This window comes from Pan paniscus, chromosome 3 (genome assembly GCF_029289425.2).
Source record: "Pan paniscus chromosome 3, NHGRI_mPanPan1-v2.0_pri, whole genome shotgun sequence".
In the NCBI taxonomy this organism is placed as follows: Eukaryota; Metazoa; Chordata; class Mammalia; order Primates; family Hominidae; genus Pan; species Pan paniscus.
Window position 1 is genome coordinate 148,038,500 of NC_073252.2, and position 24,882 is coordinate 148,063,381.

The following is a 24,882-nucleotide window of genomic DNA, read 5'->3' on the forward strand; positions in this document are numbered from 1 at the left end:
CATACTTGAGTGGGAAAGCTAGATCTTACGGTTATCCACACCTACCGGCAAAAAAGGGAGAGGGGCTCATTCAATGCAGTCCTACCATTAGATTATTAGCTGACCAGGACAGGAACTGTTACAGTAGGTAGCTAGTCAGGCATGAGCAGGGCAAGAGATGGCTCTCCCCAACCTCCACCAGGAGTGTCAGGCGACCATCAAGTGATTGTCAGGCAGTTTAAAATAATGATTGGTCGCAGCCAGCGCCAGAGAAAGACAGTCTCCCAACAGATAGAAAACACCCAAAACCGGTGATCAGCAGCTTCCCCATAAGATCTCGGAAGTTGGGCGAGTGGTCTCAAGCATGTGCACTAAGAGGCAAAATGGGAGAGTTTAACTGGTGTATGACCTTCCTCTAGGAATGCTAGATTGGCAAGGGAAGAATGCCTCAGGTGAGCATGCGTACAACTCCAGTAAACACACTGTGCATGCAGGCCCTCCCAAGTGCTGAAAGGCCATTGTGCATGCAGGCAGCCCACCCCAAGGGAAGAACTGGGGGAGAAGGAGGGCGCAAGACCCCAGAAGCATGCCAACGTGTAAAACCCCAAGTCAGGCCGGGTGCGGTGGCTCACGCCTGTAATCCCAGCACTTTGGGAGGCCAAGGTGGGCGGATCACGAGGTCAGGAGATCGAGACCATCCTGGCTAACACAGTGAAACCCCGTCTCTACTAAAAATACAAAAAATTAGCTGGGCATGGTGGCAGGCGCCTGTAGTCCCAGCTACTCTGGAGGCTGAGGCAGGAGAGTGGCGTAAGTAAACCCGGCAGGCAGAGCTTGCAGTGAGCCGAGATCGCGTCACTGCATTCCAGCCTGGGTGACAGAGCGAGACTCCATCTCAAAAAAAAAAAAAACCCAAGTCAGAGGTCAAACTGTGCACTTGATCTCTCAAGTCACCTACTTAGCCCTCTTCCAAGTGTAAAGACTTCCTTTCATTCCTGCTCTAAAGCTTTTTAATAAACTTTCACTCCTGCTCCAAAACTTGCCTTGGTCTCTCCTTCTGCCTTATGCCCCTTAGTTGAATTCTTTCTTCTGAGGAGGTGAGAATTGAGTTTGCTGCAGACGCATGTGGATTCACCACCAGGAACATACTTTGGTGCTCTGTGACTTGGATACGTTCTGCTGCTAACAGAACCAAGGTCTATACTTCTGAATGTGTGGCCACTATTGCAATCCCAAAGTAGTGATGGGTTTTAATACTCGTTGGGTAATAACTTTGCAACAATCTGGCAGTGACACTTAGCATTGCGTGTATTTTCCATCATATAGTGAGTGCTCCAGACATGGCCAATCCACAATTCTCACTGATCAGTTCTGCATTTTAGTTCATTCTGACTGTCGAGCTGGTTACCAAGCCAGTTAGCTCAGTTTCCCCAAGGTGATCTTGCTTTTCAATATCAAGTATATGATTTGGCTTGATCTGGAGATGCAGTGTTTAATAGATGTTATGAGCAGTCCATCCTAGGGCTCAGTAAGAGTGTGTTCCTTAATACTACAAAGTTCTGCCCCCACTACCATTGGAAGCCAAAGCGCACCCCCGCCCCACCCCCCGTAATTCCTTGTGTTTCTGTTGGTTAGATTTCACACATCTTTGTTCTTCCTTTCTTAGCTTAAGGCACAGTCTCTTACCCAGGACTCATCTGACACAAGTAGGACCTTTCCTTCTGGAAAATGACAAAAATATTCCCAACATAAAAATTAACTTCTAAAAATCCCTGCACAGGACTGAACTGACTGATGCTTTAGGGTTATCATATTTAGAAGGAAAAAAATGGACTGTTAAAAACTTTAGACAAATTAAACAATTTATTTGAGCATAGAATGATTCGTACATCAGGCAGCCTTCCGAACAAGAAGTGGTTCAGAGGCCGGGTGCAGTGGCTCACGCCTGTAATCCCAGCACTTTGGGAAGCTGAGGCGGTTGGATCACCTGAGGTCAGCAGTTCTAGACCAGCCTGGCCAACATGGTGAAACCCCTTCTCTACTAAAAATATGAAAGTAGCCAGTGTGGTGGCAGGCACTTGTAATCCTAGCTACTCGGGAGGCTGAGGCAGGAGAATCAGTTGAACCCGGGAGACGGAGGTTGCAGTGAGCCAAGATCGCACCATTGCACTCCAGCTGGGTGACAAGAGTGAAACTCCGTCTCAAAAAAAAAAAAAAAAAAAAAAAAAGTGTGGTTCAGAGAGCTCTACTCTGCAGTGTGGGCACACGCATTTATGGATAGAAATAGAAGTAGGGTACAGAAACAGTTTGATTGGTTACAGCTGGGCATTGGCTTTATTTGATCATGATCTAATCCATTGGTGGCCTGTGATTGACAGACAGCTAATTGTTACAAAAGTATACAGTACACCTAAGTTAGGCTTTCAGTTAAGTTAGGTTATAATTCCTGAAGTAGGGACTTAAAATACAGAACAGCCACAGGCCAAATTTCTTTAACAGGATGTACTTATACTAAAAAATGATTTGTTGCTTATCTGAAATTCAGATTTAACTAGGTGTCCAGTATTTTATCTAACCAACCCTAGATGCAAGTAGTTTTTAAATTTTTATTTATTTTCTTGAGACAGAGTCTCACTCTGACACCCAGGCTTGGAGTACAGTGGCATGATCTTGGCTCACTGCAACTTCTACCACCTGGGTTCAAGCGAGTCTCCTGCCTCAGCCTCCCGAGTGGCTGGGATTACCGCCATGTCTGGCTGATGTTTGTATTTTTACTATAGACATGGTTTCACCATGTTGGCCAGGCTGGTTTTGAACTCCTGACCTCAGATGATCCATCCACCTCAGCCTCCCAAAGTTCTGAGATTACAGGCATGAGCCACCATGCCCGGCCAGTTTTTTTTTTGAAAGAAACAAAAAGATAAAGGAAATAACCCTGCTGATATTTAGTTGGGGCGAGGATAAGGTGGGAGGGGAAAAGCAGTAGAAGTGTTTTCCTGAGTACCACAACTGTGAGGAAAATTGACCTCACTCCAGTTCACAACAAGCTAAACATTTTCAAAATTATGCTAGAAACAGTAGGGGAAACGAGGAGGATATACATTTGCAGTGCGAGTAGCGAGGTTCATAGAAGATGTTCCCTCTGATGATGGGAAATGAAAAATAGAACATTACAGCTGGGGAAGTTCTTTATAGTTTACTTGGTCTGATATCTTCCTTTCCCCTAGGGGGAAATTGGAACTGAAATATTAAGAGGCTGAGTTACCTGACCACATTTTCATCATCATTTAGAGGCTGAACAAAGACCAGAATCTTGGTATTTATTTGATCCTTCATTCTTGGAAAAAAACCTGTACAACATGACTCTGACATACCATAAGTTTAGAGGTAATCCATGTAAAATTAAGTGCTTTTGATAATGGAGACATCTAAATTGAGCTTTCTTGTATAAAAGTGATTACTGCAGAAATTAAAGTAACAGTCACTGAAAAAAAAAAATTCTGCCCAGTTTCAGAAATTGCACTTTCGATCCTGCAGTGGCCAGATTCACAATGCCCTTAGCATACATTCTTAATTTATTTGGTCTTCTATAGGTAGCATCCCTATAAACTAAATGAATTTGGATTAAATGATTTCAATGGTAACTTCTAAGTCTGTGACTCAGAAATCTGTATTGTCTGAATCTCTCTTAAGGAATTTCCAGTCTTACTGATTTCAGACATACCCACATAAAATAGAGATGATTTAGTTGGCTGGGCGTGGTGGCTCACGCCTGTAATCCCAGCACTTTGGGAGGCCGAGGTGGGCGAATCATGAGGTCAGGAGATTGAGACCATCCTGGGTAACATGGTGAAACCCCATCTCTACTAAAAATACAAAAAAATTAGCTGGGCGTGGTAGTGGAAACCTGTAGTGCCAGCTACTTGGGAGGCTGAGGCGGGAGAATGGCGTGAACCTGGGAGGTGGAGCTTCCAGTGAGCAGATATCGCGCCACTGCACTCCAGCCTGGGCAACAGAGCGAGACTCCGTCTCAAAAAAAAAAATTAATTTTAGTTGACTAAGATCAATTAAAAGTTGGGCTTTGCTGCAGCTGTTCATTTAGAAAAAGGTCAAAATTAAAATTCAGCGTATTTAATGCAGAAAGCAAATGTCGGGGTTGAGGGATTGTCATGTTAACTGGAGTGGGTCTTCTTGGAGAATATGAGTTGAACTCAACCTTGCAGTAGCAGAACTTGAGGACTTAGGTTGAGGGTAGGAGGAGAGGAGAGTTTAAGAAAACCAAACATTGGCTACCGCATAAAATTTGTGCTTGGAAATAGTGTCAAATAGCATTACCACAACTTCCATTGTCCATGCTCTTAGTTCTTCCGTGATTATACTTGAATCCCTCACACTGGCTGGTCTACTCATTCCACTTCTTTTCTAAGGAAGCTTTTTCAGGGTCCTCCCAGCCACTCCCTCATCTGACTGGGTAAAAGATAAATTGACAAATGCGTGCATCTTGTGACATGTCCAGAATATGACTTAATAATGTTGTTAAATTATTGCCTTCTCATCTGCGTGTCTCTTATGTTCTGCTTAAAGAGATTGTCAGTTTGTTCAAGCTCTTTTTAGTTGTTGCTCCTCCAGTGCCTAGCTTTGAGCTTTGTACACGGTAGTTACTGAGTTGAGTAACATAGTTTGTTCTGAGTCATTTGTTCCACATGCTTGAAGACTTGGCTTAACCTAGTAGATAATAGGAAAGAAATGGAAATGCTCTTTGATGAAAGAGCCCCTCTCTTATTCATCCTTTTTAAATTTTCTTTGTGCCCATATGCAGCAGCTCTCAGCAAACCTATATTTGGCAGTGTGGCCTGTATGACTAAAGAAATCCTGGCCGGGCACGGTGGCTCACGCCTGTAATCCCAGCACTTTGGGAGGCCGAGGCGGGTGGATCACAAGGTCAGGAGATTGAGACCATCCTGGCTAACATGGTGAAACCCCATCTCTACGAAAAAAAAAAAAAAAAAAAAAATCAGCTGGGCATCATGGCGGGCGCCTGTAGTCTCAGCTACTCAGGAGGCTGAGGCAGGAGAATGGCGTGAACCCGGGAGGCGGAGCTTGCAGTGAGCCGAGATTGCGCCACTGCACTCCAGCCTGGGGCAACAGAGCAAGACTCCGTCTCAAAAAAAAAAAAAAAAAAAATCCATAGATCATGGACCCAGAAGCCCCTAGTTTTATGAGTGAAGTGAGACCCAGAATAGTTGATAACTTTCTCAAGGTTACTAAACATGCAGTTCTCCTCACTCTAGAGAGTGTTCTTTTTTTTTTTTTTTGGGGGGGGGGATACCTTGCTCTTTCTCATCTTTGCCTGGCAGTACAAAAAATTTTGCTAGATCCAAGGGTGTTCAATTATCCATCTCTACCCTTTCCTTGTCGTAGGAGTGGAGTAGAGGAACACCTAGAAGTCAGGAGACTTGGCTGCTTCTTAACCCTGTACTACATTTGTGTCTTAGAGAATCCACTTAATTTCTCCAAGTTTCTGTTTCTACATCTTTAGAAATGGGGTAGGCCTCATGTGAATGCTAGGTCTCTTCTAGTTTTATTTAGTAATTTAGCACTAGTTCTGAATTCTGTTGACTTTTTGAGGATCCAAGGATCTTCTGTTCTCCTCCTTCCCTCTTACAAAACATTTCCACAGTTTTTGCTAAAAGTAGAGGGGTGTAACGTGTGGGAGTGAGGGGAAGGGCAGAGGTGGGGTGAGGGAGATGGATCTGGGCTATGGTGTGCAACAGACCTAGTGCCCTTCACTCTCCTGCCCTTCACTCTGCAGTGGTAGCATGGGATGCAAAAAACCAGCCGACTCAACAGGATAGTCTCTGACTTTTGGACATTGAGTATCTTTTTGGTGTTGGATGCCCTGTCTTCACTTTCCCTTTTCTTGTGGTCTGGGTTGTTTGGTGTCTCGATGTCTGTGAAGCATAATAAGACAAAGAGCAGACAGAACTGCTCTTTCAGAGTGTCACCAGCGATGGAATAAAGGCTCCTAAGGAATTCTGAGGTGTCGTGTGATGAAGCCATGGCAGCTCCCTCTGGTAAGGGAAAGAAATGTGCCCTCTTCACCTCCTTTGAAGTGCTGAGCCTACCCACAAGGATGTGTTTTTTCTAGAAGGAAAAGTCTCCACTTTTGGCAGCAGAACTGAAATAGAAAAATTGAGCTTGACCTATTTCCTTAGCAGTGAGTGCCTTGCATTGTCCTCTCAGGCAGTATGAAAATCCTTGAACTGGGAAACTGACAGCTGCAATCAGACACTTGCACTGGGGGAAACATCATGAATTTTAATAGGAGTGCTGCTCCTGGATGAGGTGGGGAGAGGAAAGAGAGCCAAGCCAATTCAAACAAAAGGAGCAGAAGGGGCTTTATTACAGGAACAGCTCATGGCAGTGATGAGACTAATATTCAAATTATTTATTTGACAACGATTTTGATGATTTAAGAGGGAAGGATTGCTGAACTCTTATGAAGTCGAAGAGGTTATGAATCTTCCATGATTATTAATCCCACTGTACTGAAGGCAAAGAAGGAGGGTATATCAAAACATGAATTGCTAACAGTAGCAGTCCTCAGACACCGCACTTTAGTGATACCCAGGAAATGAACTCCGGGAATGGCAGTCACCACTACTCAGATAAAACTGCTTCCCTCATGGACTCACCACACACAGGCACAGACGCATGTGCACACCCACAGAGCCAGTTTCTGGACATCCTTTCTGCCCTCTTTGATGTACGTAGCACTTCCCCTACTGAGTAGCCATGCGGCATCCTGTTTGTCCAGGAAGGAAGTGTTGGAATCTGTTCTCATTGTCAGACCTCTCTTATGAAGCTGCTGCTTGTCAGCATTGATATTCCCAAGGTAGTCTCCTAAGTCAGGAAGGGTATAGAGGCAGTGCTTCTCGTTTTATATAATAGTCCCATCCACTTCTTTCACAACGTGCCTTCCATGCCACTCCCAGACTAATGTTTGTCAGAAGCGGGGACTGCTTTTGAAAATTCATGCAACTGTGAGCTACTTTTGTGTTTGCGGCCACGCTTCGTTTAAGAAGGGGACCTGAGGCTGGGCACAGTGGCTCACACCTGTAATCCCAGCACTTTAGGAGGCCGAGGCAGGCGGATCACGAGGTCAGGAGTTCAAGACTACTGAATGTAGTAATTTCAGAGTCCCACTTTTCTGAATAAATCACAAAATAATGTTTTAAGTGAAGACGGTACTTAAAAAAATACATTAGGCTGGGCGTGGTGGCTCACACCTCTAATCCCAGTGCTTTGGGAGGCTGAGGCAGGTGGATCATCTGAGGTCAGGAGTTCAAGACCAGCCTGACCAACATGGTGAAACCCCGTATCCACTGAAAATACAAAAATTAGCCAGGTGGTAGTGATGTGCCCCTGTAATCCCAGCTACTCAGGAGGCTGAGGCAAGAGAATCGCTTGAACCTGGGAGGCAGAGGTTGCAGTGAGCCGAGATCACAACATGGCACTCCAGCCTGGGTGATGGAGTGAGACTCCGTCGCAAAAAAAATATAGATATATTTATATCTATATATATTTATATAGATATTTATAATTTATCTATATATATTTTATATATAATTTATCTATATATTTTTATATATATTTACAATTTATCTATATATATTTATATATTTATTTATATATATTTATCTATATATATTTATATATAGATAAAGCTTTGTTCAGCAAGTTCCTGTGTTGGTGGGACTATTTAGCCCAGGGAGATTTCAACCAAGGACGGTTACCTGTGAGAGTGCTGGCTGACTTTCCAAAAACCATTTAGGAAGTGCTGAAGAAAACAACCATACGCTGAACAGAACCAGCAATTGTGGTCTCCAGATTCAGGAGGGAACTAATTTCTGGGTGTTTGAGCCAGTCTTTCTCCTGTGGCTGGAGGGGAATGAAATGGGTATTTCCGTGGGTCGGAGAATTGGGACTCATGACAGACTAAGGCAGAACACGTGAGAAATGCGCGTGAGGGCTGTCCTTCACCCACATGAAGGAGGCCCTCTTTGGTCCCCTGCCAGGGCTTGTTGTCAACCGGTGGAGGTGGTGAAGGAAGGACTTGGTGAGTCTTTGTCCCAGGCCTCACAGTTTTGAAGGTTTCATATTTAGTCTTGAAAAATGATCATGTAATGAATGTATACAGTTGTAATTTCTGTGAGCTTAAATAATGTGTTGCATTTACTGTAGAATATGTCTTGATTCCTGTAGCTCATTTTGGCGTGTCTTCATGCTTTCGTAAGGTGGAAGTGGCCCTGCCTCTTGGCATTGGAGAAGCCCTCTTTCTCCTCTCTGTACCGTGCTCCTTCCTAACTCTTGGCCTATTCTTCCTGTCCATAATAGAGCTCCTGCACTGAGGTCTACACGGGCTCCCATTTATCTTTGCCTGTGCTGTAAGCCAGAGTATCTTTAAATCATGTAAGTTGCCCGAGGCAACCAGCTATGGCAGAAGAAGATAGGTGGCTGGAATTTATTGTGGAAGTAACATTTATTTACATTTGGGATCCCACTAATGTTCAAATCCTTGCTTCTGTGCTGTCATGCCTGCCTCTTGTCTCACCATATCTGTTCTCTGCCTAAGCCCCATGGTTTTCCATAGCCATCTCCATGCCTATCCTTGTGGTAAAAGCTGTCCTTCCACCATGAATCTAATACTATGAGCCCTGAGCCTGGAGTCCCTGCCTCTGTGCTATTCATCCACTCACCCATCACTAAATATTCCCTGAGTGCCTACGGCACAGGTGCAGGCACAGTGCTGAGTGCTCTGGGTGTAAGAGCGAGAAAGATACGGTCTCCAGGTTCTGGGTGTCTTCCTAACTTTCCTGAGCTGCTGCAAGCTCATGGTGACCTACCTAAGCCTCCACCCTTGATATTCAATCAGGCCATATCCACCTGCCTACGTTCCCAAGTTTCCTTGCCACACCATGAGAATCCAAGGGTGACTTCTGTTCATAATAATGGAGAAATAATGTACCAAAACATCTTCCCGGAGAGGGGCTGAGAGGCCTTAATGCTGTGGTGAGGCAGGGTATTCATTCAGGTGCCAAGATGGATTGGAAAATATCCAAGAAGTAAGGAGGCTCTTCTTCTCAGGCTACATAACAGCCTCCTTGTTGGGAAGGGAATAATCAGTCCCAGCTGGAGAAAAGAGACTGCATTCCCTTTGCTTTTCCATTCAAATCTAATCTTATGACATGAGTTTCTGACATGAGTAGCATTCTTGCCCAGACTTGTGGCCCCAGGGAGGGGATGGTTATTTAAGACAGCTGGCTCCTCCAGCAAAGCATAGAGCTTGATGATAAATGCTTACAGACAACTTCCCTTACTTGCTGGTCCCAGTCCCAGTTTAATTGACACCCCTAGAGATTTGCAAAAAAGAAATAGATGTTTCTTTGAACGGATATCATGTCTCCGAATGCAAGAAAAAGATAAGATGTTACATGCATATAGTTCATCAGTATTTCCCAGCTTAAGGAATTCTTCAGGGAGGGATTCCTTTTATGCATTCCCTGTGAAACAAGTGTCCTCTGCCTTTAAACCCTGTCTTGTGTTATAATGTACAATAAATCTCATATGATTTTGTTTTCCCTTCCTTTGCTTTGTTTTTTTAAAGGAACTATTTCTATGAATCAGTGATTTTAAGACATCTTGCAGGGTTGTTTTCTCTAGAAGCTTAGATATAGCTCCAACCTGAATAATTTTAGGTTTTAGTTATTTTAAAATGCTTTTTTTTTCCGAGTTGATGCTCCTTTTGGTCAAGAAGTCCTGTTTGGAGTAACAGCTCTGCATAAATATTTAGGCCCAAATGTCAAGCATTTGCTTCACATTTCTTTTTCATAATTAGAGATGTAGTCTATGGGCTAGGAATGAATTGATTCAAACATCTTTTCCTCCATCGAAGAACTTTGGTCACTAAAATGGTTATAACACATACACTAAATTGAACATTCTGAGAAAGGCATTTATTTGAAAGAATTTGGAAGTATTAAGGGTATAAAGAATTTATCTTTGCGGTTTATGAAAAGTAATGATATTAATGATAGAATTATCTTTCAAAAGCAAAAGTTTGAGGAATAGATCGATGAGCCAAAAAGGAGAGAATAAGAAAAACTAAGAACTGCTTAGGTTTCAAAATCAGTACTTAGTGAAAAAAGCAAATTGTAAAGACATAATCAGTATGACATAACTTACATAAAAGTTTTAAAACATACCAAATGATATTCCTGGTTGTCTGTGGACACATACCTCTATAATATGAGGTCTGAAAACATGAGTTGGAAGGATATATGCCAAATTCTTGACAGAATTGTCCTGGGTTGGTGGGGAAGGAAGCAGGGCATTGGGGCTGGGGACCAGGAACAAAAGAGAATTTAACTTTGTAATGTTTTGTTTCCATGTATTAAAGGGATCTGAAGTAGACATGACCAAATGATATTTGTTAATTCTGGGGGCTGGGAATTATTTGCTGTAACTCTTCAATCCTGAATTCAATATATGAATTACCTTAAAATGAAAACAAAGAGTTCTCTACCCTCATTGTGAAGCTCCACGTAAATGGGGGCAGAGGTGCACAGCCAACAGTCATAACCTTTCTGTGGGTATTTGCATATTTAGAGTAGGCATTGATACGCCAATTAATCTAAATGATGAACTATCTTGCTTTGAATTCTTCTAAACTAAGTATTTGCTCTATCAACTTGCAAATCAGTTGTACATATGTTAGCATAAAAAGTTTTGGCTGTATTTCAGGAACAGGTGCCTTTTAAACAGGAAAATTTAATTGTGGTGTATGTCTCAGCCAATATCAATTTCACTTTTAAAATGTTGCCATAAATAATTCAAATGGATGGCATGCTTTTCGTTTCTGAACAGCCACAGGCATGTAGCTTATTCAGAGGATTTCTTCGACCGTAGATGTGAGAACTTCATCTACTAAGAAGGCTGCTCTAGGGAAAAAAAAAATCTTATTGCTTTTCTTGTAAGATTTATGTTGGTTTGAAAATGAAAATTTTGATTCCTTGTCATGTGAAAACAGATGCAGCTATACAAACCAAAATCTTGTTTGCAGCACAGAACTGCCCCACTGATTTTGGACTCTAATCTACTCACCTTGCTGGACCACAACTTAAAACTAGGAAATAAGCAGAGAGAACTTTGTCATTCGGCAGTGTGAAATTTGAGAACTGAAGTTTATTTTCTTTCCTCCTAATCAAAGCCTCTAACTTTCAACCAGTTTACTCTTATTTTACACTTAAGTTTCCTAAACTTGAAATATCTCTTTCTAAGCTCACAAATGTTAAATGCAACAAATCAGAAGTTGGTGTAGGGGCTGCTAAAAAAGAGATTAAGATTGTCTTTTGATACAAGATACATCGTGTCTTTTGATACACGATGCCAAGGGAGGGAAAATAATTTTATTAAGAAGAAATAAAAATAGACAAGATTTCTTTTCTTTTCTTTTTTTTTTTTTGAGACAGAGTCTCACTCTGTTGCCCAGGCTGGAGTGCAGTGGCGCGATCTCGGCTCACTGCAAGCTCTGCCTCCCAGGTTCACACCATTCTCCTGCCTCAGCCTCCTAAGTAACTGGGACTACAGGTGCCCGCCACCATGCCTGGCTAATTTTTTTGTATTTTTAGTAGAGACAGGGTTTCACCGTGTTAGCCAGGATGGTCTCGATCTCCTAACCTCATGATTCGCCCACCTCGGCCTCCCAAAGTGCTGAGATTACAGGCGTGAGCCACTGCGCCCAGCCAAGATTTCTTTTTTTAATAGTGATGATTTTCCTAGAAACCTAAATAGTCCCACTGTAGTAGAATGTAGTCATGGTTTCTTTGCTATTCGTGCTGAATAGTTGTTGTTTTCCAAAGTAAGTATAGAATTAACTAACTTATTTTCAAAATAAGTATAGAATTAACCAACCATGCCTCCTTAATTGATGGTTCTCTTAGTCTTGATTCCAAGGGTCTTAACTACCTGGATGTGCTCATTGTATGCTAAACAGACACCAAAAGGGTTGACTAATCTTATTTTTATGTACAGACAATCAATTCCCGAAAAATGCTGCAGGTTTTGCATTGATTTAAAAATTTTAAAGGTCATAATATTATTAATACATATTTATACCCTTAGAATTCCCAGTTTGTCAGCAAATAGAGTCCCATTCTGTTATGCCATTGAAAGTAATGATAAAAACTGCAGTTACTTTTGCACCAACCTAATAAAACCATGATTGTAACTTGGGTTTGTAATTTGTTTTTAAAGAGCTAGCCAGTTTGTTTGAAGATATCAATTTCAAAACATATTCAGTATTCCCTAAGGTATGGGAGATTGGCCTAAACTTGTACTGACCTTATGATATTACTTAGAAGTTGATCCTTAAAAAAAATCCTAGATATAAGCTTACATACTTGCCATTCATTTACTCCATAAAAGTAAGATGTAGAAAAATGATGTGATTATTTGGGTTTTAGATAAGTATAAAAAATTATCCAACTTACCTCAATAAGCCCTGTTATGTTTTTTCATAGGTTGTAAATTACACTGTTAATACTTCTTTAGGGAGACAGTATGTGGTCCAAGTACAAAGAGTATGTTACAAGTTAGAGTGTAAATCTCAGCTCCTCCCTTACTGGCTGTATGACTTTGCACAAGTTACTTACCCTCTTTGAGCCTCTTTTTGTGTAAAATCGGAATGGTAGTCCCCACTTCACAAGGTAGTTTCCTGGGAGTTACGTGAAATTCACTGTGTCATTGCATAGTTAGGTATTCCATGCTTGTTCCCATCCCATTTCTGTTGGAAATAGAAAATTTTGGATTGGAAGATTGCCACCTTTTGCTTTGGTTCTCAATTGCCTTCTCTATAACACTTATGATTTCATTTTTTGTTTATTATTTGAAGATGACTGAGTCCTAGAGAGCATTTATTTAAGTTCCAGTCACATCTGCTTGACCACGTTCCACTCTAGCTTCTTCGGAGTAAAAGCTCATGATCATTGGACTCAATAGGTTTCTTCTGACTTCTTCACCTGAGTTCTTCTACAACTTTGCTCTATTGGGGCACAGAGAAACAGCCTGAGAAGCAAAGTCTCTCTCTGACCTTCTCCTGCCCTCTGGTCTCTTACCCCTCTTTCTTCCCCAGGCAGGCCACGGAAACTAGAATCCCTTCTCCAAGGTGGGTCATAGAAACCAGGACCCCTTTTCCCCAAGGCCAGCCATAAAACCTGAAAATATTCCTCTAACTTTCCCCAAACCTTTCTCTGTAAGAGCTGGCCATAAAGAAATTCTCTGACCTACCTTGTGTGGTAGTAGATCATAAGACCCCCATTCCAGAAAGAGTCCTGCCCCACACCCAGGAGGAGGGACTGCTGCACACAGAGTTCGGGAACACCCTGGACAGACAGGCATTGCTGAGTTTCTCTACCTCAGTCTACTAGCATTATGTCACAGTCTTTGTCCAATTATATTTCTACATGGCTGTCCATTCTTGATTGGACCTAAGCATACAAGTGGATAGCTGTATCTTTGGGTCTTCATTGTGAGGGCTTGTCATGTAAAAAAATTTTTTAAAAATTTAATAAATTTGTTATGCTTTTCTTTTGTTAACCTGTCTTTTGTTATAGGAGTGTCTACCGTGATCCTTACGATGGGGAAGAAAGGGATCACCTTTCTGCCCCTACAGTTCCAGCCTTCTTCACTTGGTGGAAAGCTCCAGAGTGGGTTTGAAACATTTTCCTGTGGGAATTAAGACTGGGGGTAGGGAGTGGCTCTCAGTAGGGGGCAGTCAGAGGACTGACATAGAAATGACCTCTTTTACAGGAAGAGTGATGATTGCTTCTCCTCCCAGAATATATTTAGAAGCTCAATATCTCTGAATTCTTTAAAACCTTTTCATCCTATTGATAGAAAGAGGCACTTCCTAAAGCCAAATCTTTGGTCTCAGTATTCCATGATTGGTCTTAACTGGTGAATAGTTATTATTATGAGAAGGTTGCAGTGGGAAAAGGTTAGATCCAGTGTTTTTTTTTTTTAAGGAAGCAAACCAAATGTAGGGAGCTGTCTGCAGATGCCTTTGAGAAGCCCTTTACTGTAAGAACTGTCATCTTTTAGCTTCAGTTCTGTTTCCATGGCAACCACATGGTCCCTGAGTGCCTGGCTGAATGAATTTACAGGAAGCTGAAAAACATTGCTATTCTAAGTAGCTTTCTTCTTCCTGTAGAAAGGGTCCTTCCCTTACTGTAGGCCAGCCAACATTTACTGGGAACAAAGAGGGCTATTTATGCTCATTGTACTCTGGGCCAAGGGTAAAGAAATGGGGAGAATCCCAGCCTCTGCTTACTGACCTGTGAATTTGTTTATCTGCTTGTTGTCACTAGCATTTTGGAAGGACCAAATGACTTACCTTTCCTTTATTTCAGATATGGTTTCCCTGTTCATTTTTTTTTAATTAAAAAAAATTTTTTTGAGACAGGATCTCACTCTTGCCCAGGCTGGAGTGCTGTGGCACCATCTCGGTTCGCTGCAGCCTTGACCTCCCAGGCTCAAGTTATCCTCCCACCTCTGCCTCTCAGTAGCTGGGACCACAGTTGTGCATCACCACGCCCAGCTAATTTTTTGATTTTCTGTAGAAACAAAGTATCACTATGTTGCCCAGGCTGGTCTTGAGCTCCCGGCCTCAAGCGATCCTCTCACCTCAGCCTCCTAAAGTGATGGGATTACAGACATGAACCACTCTACCTGGCCTCCCAAATCATTTGAAGCAAAACTTTTATCCTAGGGATAGAACTGTTTAAGAAAAATGGAGTGGGAAAGAGTCGTGTCTGGAATAGTGTTAGTTACAATGTAATTTGTTGATTTTATAGCCTTCAAGCATCTAGATGGGCAGTTATTTAAAATAAGTGTCTCATGCCAGCAATAGAAATAATGATAATGGCTCAGGCAGATCTTAGGTCATCGTTTATTGCATGTTAACGTTGTGGTATGTTCTTTACATCTTTAAAAAGTTGTATTTCTGCTTGCTTACATGATAGAAAACTTATATATAGTAGAATATTGTTTGGGGGGTTTAAAATGAAATGCAGCTCCCTTTTGACGTTTTATGACTTGTAACATGACCATTTCTTAGGGAAAAAAATGAAGGCTATCAATATAGTTTTATTAAAAGCCTATAGAGTATTTTTAGTTTCAAGGATAAGCCATTTACTGGACTTCCTTTCTGAGTTCCTTCAAATCCTTTTTAGAAGCAATGTAGAAGTATTTTGTTTTTTTAACTACTCTTAGATAGAGACAACCTTTTAGATGAATTCTGATAATGAAAGCATTTAATTTCAGCAGGAGGTAGGGATTTTTGTTCACTCTCTCTCTCTTTCACACCACCACCACCCCCTACCACCTGCCGACACAGTTAAAGAAAATCCATAAAAAATGCTGATCTATTCTATACTCCTGATATCTATCCTCCCATTACGTCTTCTATAAAATGTGGTCCTTGTTCAAAAGATGGACATTTCAAGAGGGCTAAGATTTTCCCTTTACTCTGTTTAGATAAGTAGATGCCAGTTTAAACCAGTTTCTCGCTGAGATCCAGTGATGTTCCTTTTGAATTTTTATCAGATCTTAGAAAATGTCAATAAAATAGCCGTGGAAAATATCTCAAGAGACCCTCATTTAATGCAATCTGAAGTCTCTGAATAGCACCAAATGTGGAGTGTAATTGCAAATTGCAGTGCTTTAAATCCCTTCTACCAAATTGTTACAGTAGCAGATTTCACAAGTAGTTTTTCTCAAATCATCCTGAAATAATAATAAAAGAGATTTAATTCTTGAAAGAGCTTATATGATGTAAGATCAGTTTTTAGAGTTATTTTAAGGTGTCCAGGGCCAAAATTTGATCAACCAAGTATTTGCTATATCTTTTATAAGGAGCTACATAGGATTTGACTGGTCTGCCCAAACAATTTATAGGTTATCTTGGGATAGAAAACTAACATCATAAATTTGGGAACCAGGACTACTCTGCATTATAATGAGTTGATAGGAATCCATAGAGTGTGAGATGGACCCTCTAGAGAGGGCTACCTGGAAAAAGTAGGACCCAAGGCATTTCTTTTGATTTCTTTTTTTCTTTTTCTTTTTCTTTTTTTTTTTTTTGGAGACAGAGTCTCACTCTATTTCCCAGGCTAGAGTGCAGTGGCGCAATCTTGGTTCACCGCAGCCTCCACTTCCTGGCTCAAGTGGTCCTTTAGTCTCAGCCCTCCAAGTAGCTGGGACCACAGGCATGAGCCACCACACCTGGCTCATTTTTCTATTTTTTTGTAGTGATGGAGTTTCTCCATGTTGCCCAGGCTGGTCTCGAACTCCTGACCCCAAGTGATCTGCCTGCCTTGGCCTCCCTAAGTGCTGGGATTACAGGCGTGAGCCACCGCACCCAGCCTCAAGGCATTTCAATCATTATGCATTCAACAGAAATGTATTAAGCAAAGCCTATATAGTAGGTGCTATGTAATGCTGGAATTATAGTGGTGAACAAGACTGCATGTATGGTGCTCAGTCTGGTGAGAGGTCCAGACACAAAACCAGGCAGTTAACCTCAATGATAACATCTATCTTGAGCGAGTTAGAGTATTGAGGAAACATCTGGATTTGGAGGGGCTTTGAAGATTTCTTTGAGGACATGCAAAGCTAAATCTTGAACAGAAAGAAATCTATGGACATTACTATGTAGCCACTTAAAATAGTGTTCCTTTTACTCTCTCTCAGAAAAATGCATTTCAACTTTTCTAAAAGCAGTCTCCTAAAATATAAATAATAGCTCTTTTAAGAAACTAAAATATTTAGACTTTAGAATCTTAGAGCAGGAAGGGGTCTTAGAGAAATCCAACTTGCTTTGACACCAACTCCTGTGTACTTCTGGAAAGAGTAAGAAACACAAGATTTCCAAAGAGTGTGAATGGGTCAGGAAATGGGTGTCAGTCTTGTGTTTCTTCTTCTTCTTCTTCTTCTTTTTTTTTTTTTTTTGAGACGGAGTCTCACTCTGTCGCCCAGGCTGGAGTGCAGTAGCGCGATCTCAGCTCACTGCAAGCTCGACCTCCTGGGTTCACGCCATTCTCCTGTCTCAGCCTCCTGAGTAGCTGGGACTACAGGCACCCGCCACCATGCCCGGCTAATTTTTTGTATTTTTAGTAGAGATGGGGTTTCACCATATTAGCCAGGATGGTCTCAATCTCCTGACCTCGTGATCCGCCCGCCTCAGCCTCCCAAAGTGCTGGGATTACAGGCGTGAGCCTCCGTGCCCGGCCAGTCTTGTGTTTCTTACTCTTAATTCCTAACACACCCCACTCGGGTTCAGAATGTAAGTGTCCAGGGAAGATTATCTCTGTGTGTCCTCTTTTTTATGTTTTGAGGAAAGGATTTATTATGCTACTAATATATGCATTGTATTAGTTCCTTCTCACACTGCTATGAAGAAATACCTGAGACTGGGTAATTCATAAAGGAAAGAGGTTTAATTGACTCACGGTTCAACATGGCTGGGGAGGCCTCAGGAAACTTACAATCATGCCAAAGGGGAAGAAAACATATCCTTCATATGGTCCCAGAAGGAGAAGAATGAGCCAAGGTGGGGAAAGCCCCTTATAAAACCATCAGATCTTGAGAGAACTCATTCCCTATCACAAGAAGAGCACAGGGGGACCACCCCCATGATCTAATTACCTCCCATGAGGTTTCTCCTCCAATGTGTGGGGATTACAGTTTGGATTACAATTCAAGATGAGATTTGGGTGGGGACACAGAGCCAGATCATATCATGCATAGTATTTTTTTTTTTTTAATCAGACCTTGCCTGGCATGGTGGCTCATGCCTGTAATGGGAGGACAATGTGGGCGGATCACCTGAGGTCAGGAGTTCGAGACCAGCCTGACCAACATGGCGAAACCCCATCTCTACTAAAAATACAAGAATTAGCCGGACGTGGTGGTGGGTGCCTGTAATCCCAACTACTCGGGAGGCTGAGGCAGAAGAATCGCTTGAACTGGGGAGGTGGAGGTTGCAGTGAGCTGAGATAGCATCATTGTACTTCAGCCTGGGCGATAGAGTGAGATTCCATCTCAAAAAAAATAAATAATTAATAAATCAGACCTCAAGCCTCTTTCACACGTTTTTGTATCTTTTAATAGATACCAATAAGGAAAGAAAAAGAGTGGTTGTGGCAAGCTGTTACGAGCTAGCACTGAAATTATGGCTGGCACCTATTCACCCTAACCTGATTAATCTGTCTAGTGAAGGATAGAAAAATTACTTTTTTAAGTGGCCCTCATTCATTTGGAAAACTTAGATGGACTCCTGTAGATACATTATTTTTCACTTGGATGTTTCCCCATTAGATCCTAACTGATTGCTTTAATTGTGCACCTTAGCAGAAATATTACTTTCCCCTCGTTTGTATAGCTTGCTTTCACAGGCCACATGGCATCCATTATTCCTGATGAGCTTCTGGAAGAGTTAATTCTTCCTTGCATTGTAGAAAGAATTTAGAAGCAAACAGTAAGAGGCCTTCTAAACTGATACACTTTTCCTCACCCTTGTTAAGAATGATTCTGAGATGTTATTCATACTGATTTTTTTTTTTTCCTCAGACAGATTTAGCGACCTGGTCCATACCTCAGTGTTCAACTCGTTTAAAAAATAAATGGTAAAAGGAACATACAGATTACCAGAGTTAAAGAACACAGAATATGTTGTAAAACATAGAAAAATTATCTTAGTGTCCAAACATGAGATATTTTAAAGGTACTAAATATTTTATGGGTTCTGTTTTTATCAAGTTGTGTTCCTTTATTCCCATAATAGACAGGGTGTTCTTCTATAACATTCACCCTATTGTAACATTTTGAACTGTAATTATTAGTTGTCTTGTCCATTTTCATCACTAGACTGCGTGCTTCTTGTTTTTTATTTATGCCTGGCATATTATAGTAGGCACTTGATTAATGTTAGAATGAATGAATGTACAGTAGTACATTCCTTGGTGAGTTATTTTACTTTATATCAGATCCTGGGCATTTTATCAGATGTTCTACATTAAAAAGTATCAACTGAATTTGGGCCACTACTAGGAACAGTTAAATACGTAGTCCCAGGCTGGGCACAGTGTCTCACATGTGTAATACCAGCACTTTGAGAGGCCAAAGTGAGAGGATCACCTGAGCCCAGGAGGTTGAGGCTGCAGTGAGCTGTGATCGTGCCACTGCACGCCAGCGTGGGCAACAGAGTGACTCTATCTCAAAATGTGTGTGTGTGTGTGTGTGTGTGTGTGTGTGTAGTCTCATATACTTGTGAAATTTAAGCATGGGCAAATAATGATTGCATTAGACTAAAGAGGTCTATTGTTAAATATGCAAATGTAATTTTAGCATAAAAATAAGATCGATGTGCTTACAATTCTGTTTATTTACATTATCTAAAAAATGTTCGTATTTTGCATGCAGCTCACATATATAGATATATACCAAACCATTGCTTTGCTTTAAGTCAAATCTTTCTTATCCATTTTATGGTTATTTATTTTTGATTTTTGAGACAGAGTCTTGCTGTGTCACCCAGAGTATAGTGCAGTGGTATGATCATAGCTACTGCAGCCTGAAACTGCTTGGCTCATGCGGTCTTCCTGCCTTGGCCTCCCAAAGCACTGGGATTACAGACATGAGCCACTGCACCTGGCCCATTTTATGACTATTCTAGGGAGCTGCTGGTAGACTGTGTTCTTTAATGATCTTTCCACAGGGCTTTTGTACATTTCTTTCCCTCTGCCTGGAACACTTTCCCTTACAGATGTTCATGTGACTTGCTTCCAGTATTTTGTTCAAATGTCACCTTTGCAGTGAAGCCTTTCCTGACCACCCTCTTTAGTACTGCAGCACCCGTCCTCTGCATTCACTACTCCCCTTCTGTGCTCTTTATCTTCTGTTGTGACATAAATTTACCTGTGCACACACTTCCTTAATGAGGTCAATAATTTTTGTCTCTTTTTTCTTCCTTTACTGATGTATCCTGTAGCACCTAGAATAGTGCCTGGCACATAATGAATGCTCAATAAAAACACTTTAAATGAGTGGAGGCTGAAGTTGTTTAACATCCTGTGAGATATGTCCCTGTCCTGAGTATACCTGCGACATGTTTTGTTTCTCAGTTGTACTTTTGGTTTTTTTTTTTGTGACAGAGTCTTGCTCTGTCGCTAGGCTGGAGTGCAGTGGTGCGATCTCGGCTCACTGCAACCTCTGCCTCCCGGGTTCAAGCGATTCCCCTGCTTCAGCCTCCCGAGTAACTGGGACTACAGGTGCATGCCACCACACCCAGCTAATTTTTATACTTTTAGTAGAGACGGGGTTTCGCCATGTTGGCCAGGATGGTCTTGAGCTCTTGACCTCATGATCCGCACCCCTCGGCCTCCCAAAGTGTTGGGATTGCAGGCGTGAGCCACTGCTTCTGGCATCAGTTATATCTTTTATTCACTTTATAGCTGTCATTTCTTTGCCAGTAGCAGTGACTGAATTAAGGCATGTCAGAACCTAGTTGAAAAATTGTGCCCAGGTGTGGCGGCTCACATTTGTCATCCCAGCACTGAGAGGCTGAGGCAGGTAGATTGCTTGAGCCCAGGAGTTCAAGACCAGCCTGGGCAACATAGTGAAACCTGGCCTCTAACAAAAAATACAAAAATTAATCAAGTGTGGTGCCGCATGCCTGTAGTCCCTGGAAGGCTGAGGTGTGAGAATCCCTTGAGCCTGGGAGGTGGAAGTTGCAGTGAGCCAAGATCGCAACACTGCACTCCAGCCAAGGCAACAGAAAGAGAAAAAGAAAATTGTATAATTTGGTTAACTGCTTAACCAAATAGGCATTCAGTGACTAGAACCTGAATCGGAGGGAGGCAGACATCTTATGTACACTATGTTTGGGAATCCAAACTTAAACTGACAGGTGAAATCATTAAAAAGTCAATTAAGAAGATACAAGGGCCGGGCATGTTGGCTCACGCCTATAATCCCAACACTATGGGAGGCCGAGGCAGGCGGATCACGAGGTCAGGAGGTCGAGACCATCCTGGCTAACATGGTGAAGCCCCATCTCTACTAAAAATACAAAAAAATCAGCCGGGCATGGTGGCGGTGGGCGCCTGTAATCCCAGCTACTCGGGAGGCTGAGGCAGGAGAATGGCCTGAACCTGGGAGGCAGAGCTTGCAGTGAGCTGAGATCGCGCTACTGCACTCCAGCCTGGGTGACAGAGCGAGACTCTGTCTCAAAAAAAAAAAAAAAAAAAGAAGCCAAATAAGCTTCTATGGAAAAAAAAAGTCACCTTTTTGATATGTTATGTTCCTGAGACTTGTTAAATGCTTCTATTCCAGATAGTAACTTGATTATTTACTGTTATTTATGCTAATCAAATGCCAACTAATTTAGTACCAGGTGAAATATTTCCTTGTAATAAAATCAATTAAAAATTAACTGATTTTTTTCAGATTCATTCAGATATGTTTTTTAAAATTCAGTTATTTCTTCATGCTAAATTAATTGCAAAAAATGCAATTTCCCTTTTTAAAAAAAATTATATTAAACTTCAGTAGATATGTTTTTATTTGGCCAAAAAAATAAAAATCAGTTCAATTCCATTTAAGAACCATTTATTGAATATATGTATGTGAAAAATAAAATAGTTAGAAATATAAGGTAGACATAACTGACTATAAAACAAGACATTAATGACTACAAATAAGGTAAAATGTACAAGAACTGTAAGTAGAAAGAGGACCTGTGGGATTTCAGATGAGAAAGCGGCATGCTGTCAACTGGAAAGCAGAGATGCAAAAGTAGAGGACTTGCACCGAAATTGCTGGGTTCTCATTTGTTACCTGTGTCTGGGCAAGTTTCTCTCTTTAGATCTGTTTTCTTATTTATAAATGAAGGATGATAATAGTATCAACCTCATGGGATTGTTGTAGGGATTGAGATAATACATGCCGCCATATAGACAGAAAATTCAGAGAGGTTAATTGATGCCTAGACTTAGTAAGTCCTAAATGTAAGTGGTGGTGAGGGCAGTGGATAATATAGCCGTTGTACCACTCACCTGGAAAAGTTACTCTGGTCTGAGAACTCAGTTCCAATAGGAGAAGCCCATGCAGAGCCACAGTTTATTTAGCAAACCTGTATCAAGCACCCGCTAAAGCCAGGAACTCTACTAGACCTGTGGGAATGATGAACAGGGAATACCCATGCCCACCTGGAGGTCAGGACACTAAAGGGTGGTCAGGCTGTGGGTGCCTGTAATTCCAGCATTTTGGGAAGCCAAGACAGGAGGATCACTTGAGCCCAGGAGTTGAGACTTGAACTCCTGGCAACTCAAACTTATGGGCATCATAGGGAGGCCCTGTCTCAAAAAAAAAAAAAAAAAAGCCAAGTGTGGTGGCTGTGGTCCCAGCTACTCAGGAAACTGAGGTGGGAGGATCACTTGAGCCCAGGAGGTTGTGGAGGTTGTGGCTGCACAGTGAGCCGTGATCATGCTACTGCACTCTAGCCTGGGCAACAGAGTTGAGACCCTGGATGGATATAGATAGATAGATGGATGGATGGATGGATGGATGGATGGATGGATGGATGGATGGATAGATAGACAGACAGACAGACAGACAGACAGACAGACGGATAGATGTCAGAAAGGCCTGGGAAACAGTGTGAGGAAAGGCATGGTGGTAAGAGTCAGCTCTGAAGCTAAAAATAACCCAGATGTCCTAAACTGATGAAAAAATGAACAAAATATTATATATCCGTACCATGGACTATTCAGCTACAGAAGGAATGAACTGCTGATAAATGTTACAACATGGATGAACCTTAAAAACGTGCTAAGTAAAAGAAGCCAGTCATCAAATGCCACATGTCTTATGGTTCTGTATACATGAAGTGTTCAGAACTGGCAAATCTGCAGAGCTAGAAAGTAGATTATGGGTGCCTGGGATGTGGAAAGGGGTTTATGGGGAGTGACTGCTGATGGGCATGGTGTTTCTTCTGGGGATGATGAAAATATTCAAAGTAAATTGCAGTGATAGTCGCACAACTCTTAATATACTAAAAAAAACATTGAATTGTGGACCTTAACTGGGTGAATTGTGTGGTCTGTGAATTACAGCTCAATAAACGCTTTTAAAAAAACAACAAAACACCAGCAGTTTGGGCGACCAAGGTGGGAGGATCGCTTGAGCTCAGGAGTTAGAGAGCAGCCTGGGCAACATAGGGAGACCCCATCTCTACCTACTTACCTACCTACCTACCTATCTACATAAATAAATAAATTAAGATTTAGCTAGGCATGGTGGTACACACCTATGGTCCCAGCTACTCAGTAGGTTGAGGTAGGAGGATCACTTAAGCCCAGAGGTTAAGGCTGCAGTGAGCCAAGATTGTGTCACTGCACTCCTGCCTGGGTAACAGAGTGAGACCCTGTCTCAAAAGGAACAAACAAAAAACCCATTAGCACTGTGTGGGCAGGCAACCCAAAGTCATCTTGACTTGGCTGTTGGGTGAACAGAAGACATGGCAAAGACAGGGTTGGGGGTCAGTTGAATGCACCCTTTGAAGGAACATTATCTTGTCATAAAAGGTAGCTACTGGGGGCTGAGTGGTACGTGATCACCCAGTCATACCTGTGAGAGACAGTATACCGATACCCTTGCAAACAGAAATGACAGATTCCAGGGAGTGGTGGAAGATAGGTTAGCAAACCTGTTCCAGGGCCATGTCAAGAGTCCAGGTAAGAGAGAAGGAACCAAGGAATAGAAGTAGAGATGCTTGAAAACCATGTAAGAAGTAAAAAGGCCTAAATGTGAGCGGTTGGTGAGGAAAGGAGAAAGGATGACTCCCTGAATTCTAGCATGAGTGAAGGGGTGTGTGCTAACACCAACGGAGATAGAAGAGAACAGGAACAATTGAAAATACAGTTCTTAAAGGCCCTGGACACTGTAGCTAGAGCCGTTTCAGTGAGATACGGAAGCCACATCTTGCTTGAAGAGAATTGGAACAAACAGGCAGTCTCCATGCCTGTTTCTCTTACTGTCTGTGCAGTCAACTTTTTGGCATTGCAAAAAGGCACATCATTTGGGTCACTTAAATAATATGACCTGAGCCATCTACATTGTATCTAGTTCACTTTCTTCTCTCTGGAGCATTGTTTTCTAACTCTGTAGTGAGACCTTTTTTTTTTTCCCAATGAAAAGCTAAATAGTGATTCGGAAAACTTAACGAATATTGAGATTTGTCAGCCTGTTCAAGTACTAGAGCATTGTTTGTTTTTTCCTAACTTTGTTGGAAATGGATTACTTCTTAAGAGGAAAGCTTACCACGTATCCCATTGAAAACTGGTGAAAATAAAACCTATCTATGTCCAAAGTCCTAGAAGATGGTTCTTCTGGTCACCACTGGGATAAATGGATGAATGTGCTCCCTGGGATAGATCCAGGTTCTGTGGAACTGAAACTAATACAGTATGGAAGGGAGGCCCTTTTTGAAAAAAGAATGTGAAATTGGGCTGGGCGTGGTGACTCACACCTGTAATCCCAGCACTTTAGGAGGCCGAGGCAGGCAGATCACGAGGTCAGGAGATCAAGACCATCCTGGCCAACATGGTGAAACCCTGTCTTTACTAAAAATATAAAAAATTAGCTGGGTGTGGTGGCATGCACCTGTAGTCCCAGCTACTTGGGAGACTGAGACAGGAGAATCATTTGAACTTGGGAGATGGAGATTGCAGTGAGCCGAAATCACACCACTGCGCTCCAGCCTGGTGACAGAGCAAGATTGCGTCT

The 24,882-nt window shown here is 41.9% G+C and overlaps 1 protein-coding gene across 6 annotated transcripts in view; it reads left to right on the forward strand.

Annotated features, from left to right (window-relative positions):
• The window catches only part of DCLK2 (doublecortin like kinase 2), a 177,452-nt gene that overhangs the window by 88,317 nt on the left and 64,253 nt on the right, over positions 1 to 24,882 (forward strand). The gene's annotated exons all lie outside the window — the stretch shown is intronic.